The sequence below is a fragment of the Chlorocebus sabaeus genome, chromosome 1, assembly GCF_047675955.1.
Source record: "Chlorocebus sabaeus isolate Y175 chromosome 1, mChlSab1.0.hap1, whole genome shotgun sequence".
Lineage (NCBI taxonomy): Eukaryota > Metazoa > Chordata > Mammalia > Primates > Cercopithecidae > Chlorocebus > Chlorocebus sabaeus.
Genome location: NC_132904.1, coordinates 41,835,213 through 41,845,852, shown reverse-complemented (window position 1 = coordinate 41,845,852; position 10,640 = coordinate 41,835,213).

Here is a 10,640-nt window from a genome sequence, read left to right as displayed (position 1 = left end):
ACATTAATAATAAGATGTGGGTAGCTGGGGGAAAGAGGAAAAGGAGGAAGAGGCAGATTAAGCTTTTCTCTTTAACCTTTGGTGGGGGTAAGTCCTGGAATGACAGTCCATGACTTTGGAGAGTGTAAAGCCTTTTTGACTTGGGTATGATGGGTCCATCCTCTCTCAGTGGTCTGGACTGCTATCTCAGTTGTGAGGAGCATCAGGTAAGGTCCTTCCCAAGTGGGTTTCCCTCTTTCCAACTTCTGATAAGGATGTGATCTCTGTGCTGATGTTGATTAACTGGGAATTCAAGGCATGGAGTTTGTGCTAGGAGGCCTTGAATCCTGAGGGAGGAAAGGGTAGAAGATAGACATAATACATAGTTTCCAAGAAACTGATCTTTCGTTTCAAATGTAGGAAGATCAGTAGTAGAATGTAGATAAGGCAATCCATAAAGCATCTCATAAGAGGATAAGCCTATCAACAGGGCAATAGACTTTTCTACTTTCCCTGATGAGGGCGGATGCCATGGCGTGTGGTATTCCCATTTTCTTTAGGATTTGTTTGTTGTTGTTTTTCTGCACACTATGCAACTATCTGTAACTTGTATAGCAAGGGTATAAATTCCTATATATCCATAAACTCTAAGGACTGCATCACACATAGCTTGGGGACCCCAGCGAATTCCTTGATATAGCTGTGACAATATATCTTGAATGAGGGGCTTAGGCAGCATTTCTCTCTTGTCTGGTAGTACCCATTTTCCCTTGTGGCTTTCTTTGGCTCCTATTTCTTTTAGCTTTCATTGCTCTACGGGGGAGAAGATAGGGACTGCAGCTGGAGGGGGAAGAAAAGGAGTTAGGTGGAAAATGGGTGCTGTTTGAGAAGAGGCAGCTTGTTTGGCTACTTGGTCAGCTAGATTATTCCCTTGGTTCTCAGAGGAAAGATTCTTCTAGTGACCTGGAACATGAACAACTGCTATCTCTTCTGGCAGCTGTAAGTTCTTTAGTATTTGGATTATTAAGTCTCTATGGACTAAGTTTTGGCCTTTACTGTTAATGAGGCCTCACTCTGCCCAAATTTTCCCAAAGGTGTGGACTACTCCAGAGGCATACTTGGAGTCAGTATAAATAGTTTCTTCCTGGTTTTGTAGAAATTTTAAGGCTTGATTTAGTGCTAATAACACACGTTTGTGCAGACTAGTCATTAGGAAATCTTCCTGATTCTATTTCTGTGAGAGTGTCTTCCTCTACTACTGAGTGCCTGTTATGCCTTTTCCCTTTTATTACTTGAGAGGATCCATCTATAAAAAAGTGTCTTCCAGCTTGATAGGGAATTTTGTTTAAGTCTGGTCTAACTTGTCTGATAGGCAATGATATCTAAACATCTATGCCCAAGTTCTTCTGGTCTAGGGCGTGGGTTTTTTTTGTTGTTGTTGTTCTTTGTTTGTTTTGTTTTGTTTTTCTGGGTTTGGATTTTCTGTTAAGAAGGCAGAAGGGTTAAATGAATCATCAGTGGTTAGGGTTAAATCATCTTTTACTAACAAGATAGCCTCATATTTTAAATTTCTTGAGTCAGTAAGCCAGCTTTCTGCCTTCTGACGTAGGATAGTTCTGACCTGGTGAGGTGTGCTTACAATGAGGTTTCCTCCAAAAGTTATTTTTCTACTTTCTTCTGTTACCAAAGCAGTTGCCACTACAGATTGCATTTGGTCCATCCACAGGTTATTGGGTCAAGGAGTTTTGATAGGAAGGCTACGAGTTGCCGGTGGCCTTTGTGCTTTGGCATAAGTGTTCCTAAGGCTATGCCTTTGTTTACATTGAAAAAAGATGGAATGGCTTCTCTAAGGAGGGTAAAGCTAGGACAGGGGCAGTTACTAATAGATGTTTTAACCTTTCCACCTGTTGGATTTCTGGTAATTGCCAAATGAGGGGGTCTGGCTTATCTTGCATGAACTTTTTGTATAAGGGTTTCATTTCTAGAGCATAAGAATCTATCCATAGATGACAGTATCTGACTAATCCTAAAATTTTCTAAGTTCTTGTTTAGTCTCTGGCAGAGGCAAGGATATGATGCCTTCAATCCATTCACGCCCAATTTTCTGTTTACCTTTGCTCATTAAATGGCCTAAATATTTTACTTCAGGTTCTACAAATTGGAGTTTGTTTTTCAAGACCCCTAGCCTTTTATCCCATAGAAAATTTAAGACATGGGTTGAAAAGGCTGCAACTCCTTTTCTATCGCCTCCTGACATTAGAAGAATATCCATGTACTGAAGGAGGTTTATGTGCGAGAGCAGGGAACATTTTTCTAGGACTTGTTCTAATATTTGACTAAATACATTTGGAGACTCTGTAAACCCTTGGGATAAGACTGTCCATCAGTATTGCTATTTTCGACCAGAGTGAGGGTCTTCCCACTCAAAGGCAAATAGGTCCCAGCTGTTTTCTGCTAATGGAAAAGGCTAGAAGGCATCTTTTAAATTTATTACTGTAAACCACTGGTGGCTGTGTAGGACCCTACTGACAATAGTATAAGGATTGGGAACAACAGGGTGTATAGTTTGGACTATCTAATTAATACTTCTAAGGTCTTGCACTAACTGGTATGACCTGTATGGCTTCTTTATAGGCATTATTGGAGTGTTATAGGGAGACATACAGGGTTCAAGAAGCCCATCACAAAGAAGACTTCAATTATGTTTTAAATTTACCCTGGCTTCTAAAGGAATAAGATATTGCTTTCTCTTTAATACTTCCCCAGGAGTTTTTAATTTGACATGAATTGGAGGAATCTGTACCTTTCCTTAATTCCTATCTTTGGATCATTCCTCGGGATGAATGTGTTCTTTGTCTGTGGTGGTGAGCAAGTTTAGGGAGGGGAGGAATTTTCCATGATTGATTTGGAGGCCTAAGTCTAATTTTAGAATTAAATCTCTTTCTCATAGATTTGTGCCTACTTCTGGAACTAACAAAAATTTGATACCAGCTTACTAGTTTTTATATTTTACTTTTGTCTCCTCTAAGATTTTTGCTCTAAACCCTACTCCTTTTACCCTGGAGATAAAAAGTTCTTGTGAACAAGTTACACTAGATGGAAGATAACAAACTGGGGAGCAAGCTGCTCCTGAATTGACTAAAAAGGTAATAAGCTCAGGTTTAGGTCCCATTTCTAAATTTATCAAGGGCTCTTAGTTGGACTAAAGATAAAAAGATAGAGCCTCTGACTTCCCTAATCTTCTTCAAAAGCCATATATGGGATGACTTCTTCTTCCTTTTCCTATTCAAGACATTGTCTTTTAAACTGACCTATTTTTCCACATTTGAAACATTTGTTCTGTAATTTCTTAGTAATGTCTGGCCAGCTATTGGTGACAAAGTGGAGCTTTAACCTTCAAACTGCTCTTAATGATTCCTGTGTTTGGGCCAAACTAACTTTGGGAGAAATTTAGTTTATAGTTTAAATGATAATAGCTCTTCCCCCAAACTCAAACACCCTTTTAAAGCTAATGAGAGACCATCAGGTTAGGAGGATGAGGAGCCCAAATTCTGCTAAGGTGTAGATGAAACGATTATCAGTCATTATTCCACAGGTCAGAAGATTTGCAACTTCCCCAATTATTCCTGCAGATAACATCATTATTATTGAAACATTAGCCTTTTGAGATATCTTTTCAGGGTTTTGTTGCATTTCTGATGAGGGATGGCTCCACCTGGACACATAACTGGTACTGGTCCTGTGGCCCCAACCAGAAGCAACTCAATGTGCAGAAGGACCATTTTCCACATCCCTATAATTGCACCCCCGCCCAATCAGCAGCATTCATTGCCTAACCACTCCCTTCACCCAAAATATCTTTGTAAAACCCTAGCCTCCAAGTTCTCAAGAAGGCTGATTCGAATAGTAATAAAACTCTAGTCTTCCCTTTAGCCAGCTCTATGAGTATAAGACCCTACTCTGTAACAATTCCCCTATCTGGTATATTGGCTGTATCTGGGCAGCAGGCAAGAATCACCCACTGAGGAGTTACAAGGGTGAAGCTCTCAAGGTAAATGGTAGTTCATATGTTAATATTAACTTTGAATGTAAATAGCCTAAATATTCCAATTAAAAGACATAGAGTGGTGTGTTAGTCCATCTTCACACTGCTGATAAAGACATACCTGGGACTGAGCAATTTATGAAAGAAAGAAGTTTAATTGGACTTACAGTTACACATGGGTGGGGAGGCCTCCAAATCATGGCGGGAGGTGAAAGGCACTCCTTACATGGCAACGGCAAGAGAAAATGAAGAAGATGCAAAAGCAGAAACTCCTGATAAAATCGTATCTTGTGAGACTTATTCACTACCACAAGAACAGTATGGGGAAAACTGCCCCATGATTTAAATTATCTCCCACCAGGTTCTTCCCACCAAATGTGGGAATTATAGGAGAAAAATTCAAGATGGGATTTGGGTAGGCATGTAGCCAAACCATATCATTCTGTCCCTGGCCCCTCCAAATCTCATGTCTTCACATTTCAAAAGCAGTCATGCCTTCCCAACAGTCCCCCGATGTCTTAACTCATTTCAGCATTGATTCAAAAGTTCACAGTCCAAAGTCTCATCTTAGATAAGGCAAGTCCCTTCTGCCTATGAGCCTGTAAAACCAGAAGCAAGCTAATTACTGCCTAGATACAATGGGGGTACAGATATTGGGTAAACGCAACCATTCCAAACGGGAGAACTTGGCACAAAAAAGGGGAGGTTATAGGGCCCATGCATGTCCAAATTCCAGCGGGACAGTCAAATTTTAAAGCTCCAAAATGATCTCTGACTCCAGGTCTCACTCTAGGTCATGCTGATGAAAGAGGTGGGTTCCCATGGTCTTGGGCAGCTCTGTCTCTCTGGCTTTGCAGGGTACAGACTCCCTCCCAGCTGTTTTCATGAACTGGCATTGAGTGTCTGCAGCTTTTCCAAGTAAACTGTGCAAGCTGTCAGTGGATCTACCATTCTGGGTTCTGGAAGATGGTTGCCCTCATCTCACAGTTCCATTAGGCAGTGCCCCAGGGGGGACTCTGTGTGGGGGCTCCTACCCCACATTGTCCTTCCTCACTGCCCTAGCATAAGTTCTCTTTAAGTGCTTCATCTCTACAGCAAACTTCTGCCTGGGCATCCAGGCGTTTCCATACATCTTCTGAAATCTAGGCAGAGGTTTCCAAACCCCAATTCTTGACCTCTGTGCACTTGCAGGCTCAACGCCATGTGGAAGCTCCCAAGACTCGTGGCTTGCACCCTCTGAAGTCATGGCCTGAACTCTACCTTGGCTCCTTTAAGCCACAGCCAGAGCAGGTGGGATGCAGGGCACCAAGTCCCTAGGCTGCAAACAGCACGGGGACCCTGGACCTGGTCCACAGAATCATTTTCTCCTAGACCTCCAGGACTGTGATGGGAGGGGCTGCTGTGAAGACCTCTGATATGCTCTGGAGACATTTTCCTTATTGTTTTGGGGATTAACAATAAATGGTGCTGGGATAAGTGGCTAGCCATATGCATAAGAATTAAACTCTGCCCCTAGCTATTACCATGACAAAAATTAACTCAAGATGGATTAAAAACTTTAGTGTAAGACCTGAAATTATAAAAATCCTAGAAGAAAACCTAGGGAAAACTCTTTTTGACATTGGCTTAGGCAAAATATTAATTACTAACACCTCAAAAGCAAATGCAACAAAAACAAAGAAAGACGAATAGGACTTAATTAAGTTAAAGAGTTTCTGCATAGAAAAGAAACAATGAGCAGAGTAAACAGACAACCTAGAGAATAGGATAAAATATTTGCAAATTATTCATCCTACAAAAGAATAATATCCAGAATCTATAAGGAATTTAAACAAATCAACAAGAATAAACAAATAACTTAATTAAAAAGTAGGCAAAGGACATAAACAGATACTTAAAATAAGACATACACATGGCCAACAGACAGATAAAAAATGTTCACTATTACTAATCATCAAAAAAATGCAAATAAAACCCACAATGAGCTACCATCTCACACTAGCCAGAATGGCTATTATTAAAAATTTTTTTAATTACAGATGTTGGACCGGGTGTGATGGCTCATGCCTGTAATCCCAGCACTTTGGGAGGTCGAGGCAGGTAGATCACGAGGTTAGGAGATTGAAACCATCCTGGCTAACACGGTGAAACCTCGTCTCTACTTAAAAAACAAAAAATTAGCTGGGCGAGTTGGCGGGCGCCTATAGTCCCAGCTACTCAGGAGGCTGAGGCAGGAGAATGGCATGAACCCGGGAGGCAGAGCTTGCAGTGAGCTGAGATTGTGCCACTGCACTCCAGCCTGGGCGACAGAGCGAGACTCCATCTCTTAAAAAAAAAAAAAAAATCTGCAATGGAATGCATAGAAAAGGGAATACTTATACACTATTGGTGGGAATGTAAATTAGTTCAACCTCTATAAAAAACAGTATGGAGATTTCTCAAAGAACTAAAGAACTAAAAATACAACTCCATTTTGAACCAGCAATCTTTCTACTGGTTATCTACTGAAAGGTAAAGAAGTCATTTTATCAAAAAGACACCTACACTGGTATGCTTATTGCAGCACTATTCACAATAGCAAAGTTGTGACATCAGCCTACGTATTCATCAATGGTGGATTGGATAAAGAAAATGTGGTACATATACATCATGGAATACTACACAGTCATAAAAAAGAATAAAATTTTGTCCTTTGCAGCAATATGGATACAGCTGTAGGTCATTATCTAAAGTGAAATAATGCAGAAGCAGAAAATCAAATGCTGCATGTTGATACTTATAAGTGAAAGTGAAACAGTAGGTACACATGGACATACAGATGGCAATAATAAACACTGGGGACTCTAAAGGGAAAGGTAAGGGGTGCAGACAGGCGAGAAAAGTGGCATTGCAGACTGCATGCCAGAGGATCCGAAACAGCTTTCTCTCTTACTGTCACATTCTGATATAGATTCCCAAGAAGTCCTAGAATTTTAAATTAAAAACTGGCCTTCCAAGTTATACAAGGTTTATAAGTCATAGTAGAAAAATAGAACTTATTTAAACTTCATTTATAAGTTATAAAATTTTTGAGGCAAGGTGTGCACATTTTTGTTTGTACTCTTCCCTCATGCTTTACGAACATCAAAGGCAGGCCTACTTCATGAACTGGCCCCTGATTTTCTCCTGAAAATTATCTTTTCTCAACCCTGTCTCTTTTCTTGCAATGTGCACTTGGAACATATTTAACTACTAACAATTTCTTAAACACATCATTGTGTTTTTAATCTGTGCTTACAGCTGCCAGTGGGAGTGATTTATTTCTCTATAGACTGACTGTCCCATGCCTCAAACCCTATTTCGCCTTGTCCTCCAGGTACGCATTGAAGAGGCAGTTTCAACATTTCTTCCTTGGTGACTCTTTCCTTTATATCACTATCCTCTGCCTCCCAGTCACCCAGATGCCCTTATTTACTTATTCCTCTGTATTCTCAATTAGAAATATTGGCATCAATGAAACTGTATTCCAGTTGTTAGTCACTTGAGGACAGTTACTATTTTTTAGGCATCTAATAGCAGAGTCTGTCATAGTATCTCATGATGAAGAAATAATTTAAAAACATCTGCTGATCAAACGAATGTATAAACCATTAATGTGAGGTTAGCATTTTTGGAATTAGAAAAATGGACCAAATAAATATTATCATATGTATTTGAATGTTAAATATGGTCTCTCTCTTGGTTTAATATTCCCAAGTTGAGAAATATTTAGATTTTGTATACATAACTCTTATGCATCAGTAACTTTGGAGACATGGGTAATAAAATTACTAAATCCAGAGAGAGAAAATACATAGCAGTGAATCAAAGGAAACCTTTGTATTAATTCATTCTGTAAACAGAGCTCAGTGACTAAGAGCTATTTTTATTTTTAAAATTTACTTCAGGATTATTGATGAAGTTAAAAATATATGTTCTTCATTCCTTTCATGATAGTTTGAAAGATAAAGTACTGAGAGAATGTTGAAAAATGGAGGTTGGGGATAAACAATCCAAATGGAATTAAGTAGTGTATATTTCATGGCTGCCAAAGATAATGCTTAAAACTACATAACTTTAGAGAGTGTTGTCTACATTTATTCTACAACCTTATATCATTTCCTTAGAGAAACTGCAAGTTATAACCTTATATTTAGCTGACACAAAGTAAATACGCAGAGGTCCATTAATAGAGACAATTTACATGCTTAGATATTTTACATTCCTGAAAAATACGCTGCAATAAAAAAAGGGTGTCAATCTGTTTCTTAGAGAAAAAAAACTAATATGAGTAAAATGCCAAATATTGCATCCACATATAATTTAATGTCCTCTAAATGATAAATCATATAAAGTTCTTCTCAATTATCTTTAAATTTAAGAAATAGTGCAACACAGTAACAATCACCAATCACAGACACCCCTTTTCTATGTATCTAATGATTGATCTATTGATCTGTCAGCTATCTGCAGATACTAATATGACAATGGTATCCTTTTAATTATTCCTATTTTTATTTCACCATGCAAAATGTAAAGTAAAAAAAAAAATGGAAATTATGAATTTCAAAAGGCTTTCTAAAAATAGTTTCAGTGGCGTCTTTGAAAAGTCATCCTTTGGTGAAACTTTGGGATGCATAGATGGTGATTTTTGAAATAGCTGAAAGACTGTTTTGCAGCCTTCCTTTAATTTCTATTATTCTGTTTTATAGATGAAAAAAACAAAATCTGTGATTTGAGATTAGGAACTTGCCCAAATTCACAGCTAGGAAGACTTATATCCATGATTTGAACCTAGCAGGCAGGCTACAGCCCTTGCACTGTGAACTGGTGAGAAATACACACACTGCGGAGTTAATAATTAAAGTCACTGATAACATGATAAAGCTGCTCAATAATAATGGTTAACTATCCAATATTATAAAGTAAAATTCAGCACATGCATTGGAGGTACAAAGATGTCTCACTCTAAGGTTGAAGATTAAACAAGTTTTAGGATCCTTAAGTTTGATTCCTATTTAAGTCAAAGTCTTGGAGAAAGATCAAAGCACAAGAAGTCAAAACACACCAGACCTTGCCTTGCACATTTTGCACCTAACTTTTCCCATGTGTAAAACAAAGATTACAAGTGCGTCTACCTCAAGAGTGGGTGTGAGTATAAAGCTAGGTAATCACTTTAAAGTTCTTATAGTAGCGATAGCCTCATGAAGGGCGCTTAGTAAATGAAAATGTTGCAGTTGTAATTATTATTTCTAATATTATGTGCTGATTCTCATTTTTAGAAGCAGAGAAGTGAGAAAAAAACACAGAAAACTTGACTTTGTTTCTAAGTTCCATCTCTACTTGTGGAATTTTGTGTAAATAAGGAATAAATAAGGATACTAAAAAGATAAAAAGAAGACCGGTCCTGGTGGCTCACGCCTGTAATCCTAGCACTTTGGGAGGCTGAGGTGGGCGAATAATGAAGTCAGGAGATCGAGACCCTCCTGACTAACACGGTGAAACCCCGTCTCTACTAAAAATACAAAAAATTAGCTGGGTATGGTGGCGGGCATCTGTAGTCCCAGCTACTAGGGAGGCTGAGGCAGGAGAATGGCGTGAACCCAGGAGGCAGAGCTTGCAGTGAGCCAAGATGGCACCACTGCACTCCAGCCTGGACGACAGAGCGAGACTGCATCTCAAGGAAATAAATAAATAAATAAATAAATAGAAATATGTGATGTAAATTTTTATAATATACTTTATTCAAATCATATCATTATAAGATAAAAATAATGTAAACTATGTAGAAAAGTATTAATGCAATATTTGACTTTCTTTTTTTTCATACCAAGTCTTCAAAATCTAGTTTGTATTTATAATTACATTGCACTTGAATTCAAATGGGCTATGTTTCGAATGTTTCAAAGTGGCTAGTGGCTGCCATATCGGACAGTGAAGCCTTATTGTATCTTGTAATCCTTATGATAATTTATGAGGTACATATTATTGTTACTCCTATTTGCAAATGAAGATAGTAAGGCTTACAGAGGTAAAGTAACTTTATTGTAGTCATACACAAATACATGGCATCACCAGGTCTTTGAACAAGATTTTTCTGGCTCCAAAGACTATAATCAGCCGGCTCCACATTTTGCCTCTTGGAGCTTTTTCTTCTATTTCCAATTTACCTGTCTTTAGTCTTTTCATCTGTAACTTCACAAGAAATTTCGCTGGCATTGGGGATGATACACTTCAGAGGGAAAATGGAGGCAGAAGTATGTAGCCCCGTGAAGCACATCACAGATACTGTCATGTATAATCTTCTACTCTTACTCTGAAATTACAATTTCAAATATATTCACTGAAGTCACCATAATGACAGAAGAGGAAATTAGTACTCATGAGCAACTAACAGCAAAGCCAGATAGCTTGCTGCAAACAGAGAGTGAAATTTCTTAGAAGTTTCATGCTTTTTTCCTGTTCCTTTTTTTAAGGGTGAAATTATGCTAATTGTGCATACTACCCCATGAAAGGCGCGTTTCTTTAAAATTAAAATTAATCTTTAAAATGATTCAACTTTGAGTAAAATATGACTTTGATATCCCTACACACTTCC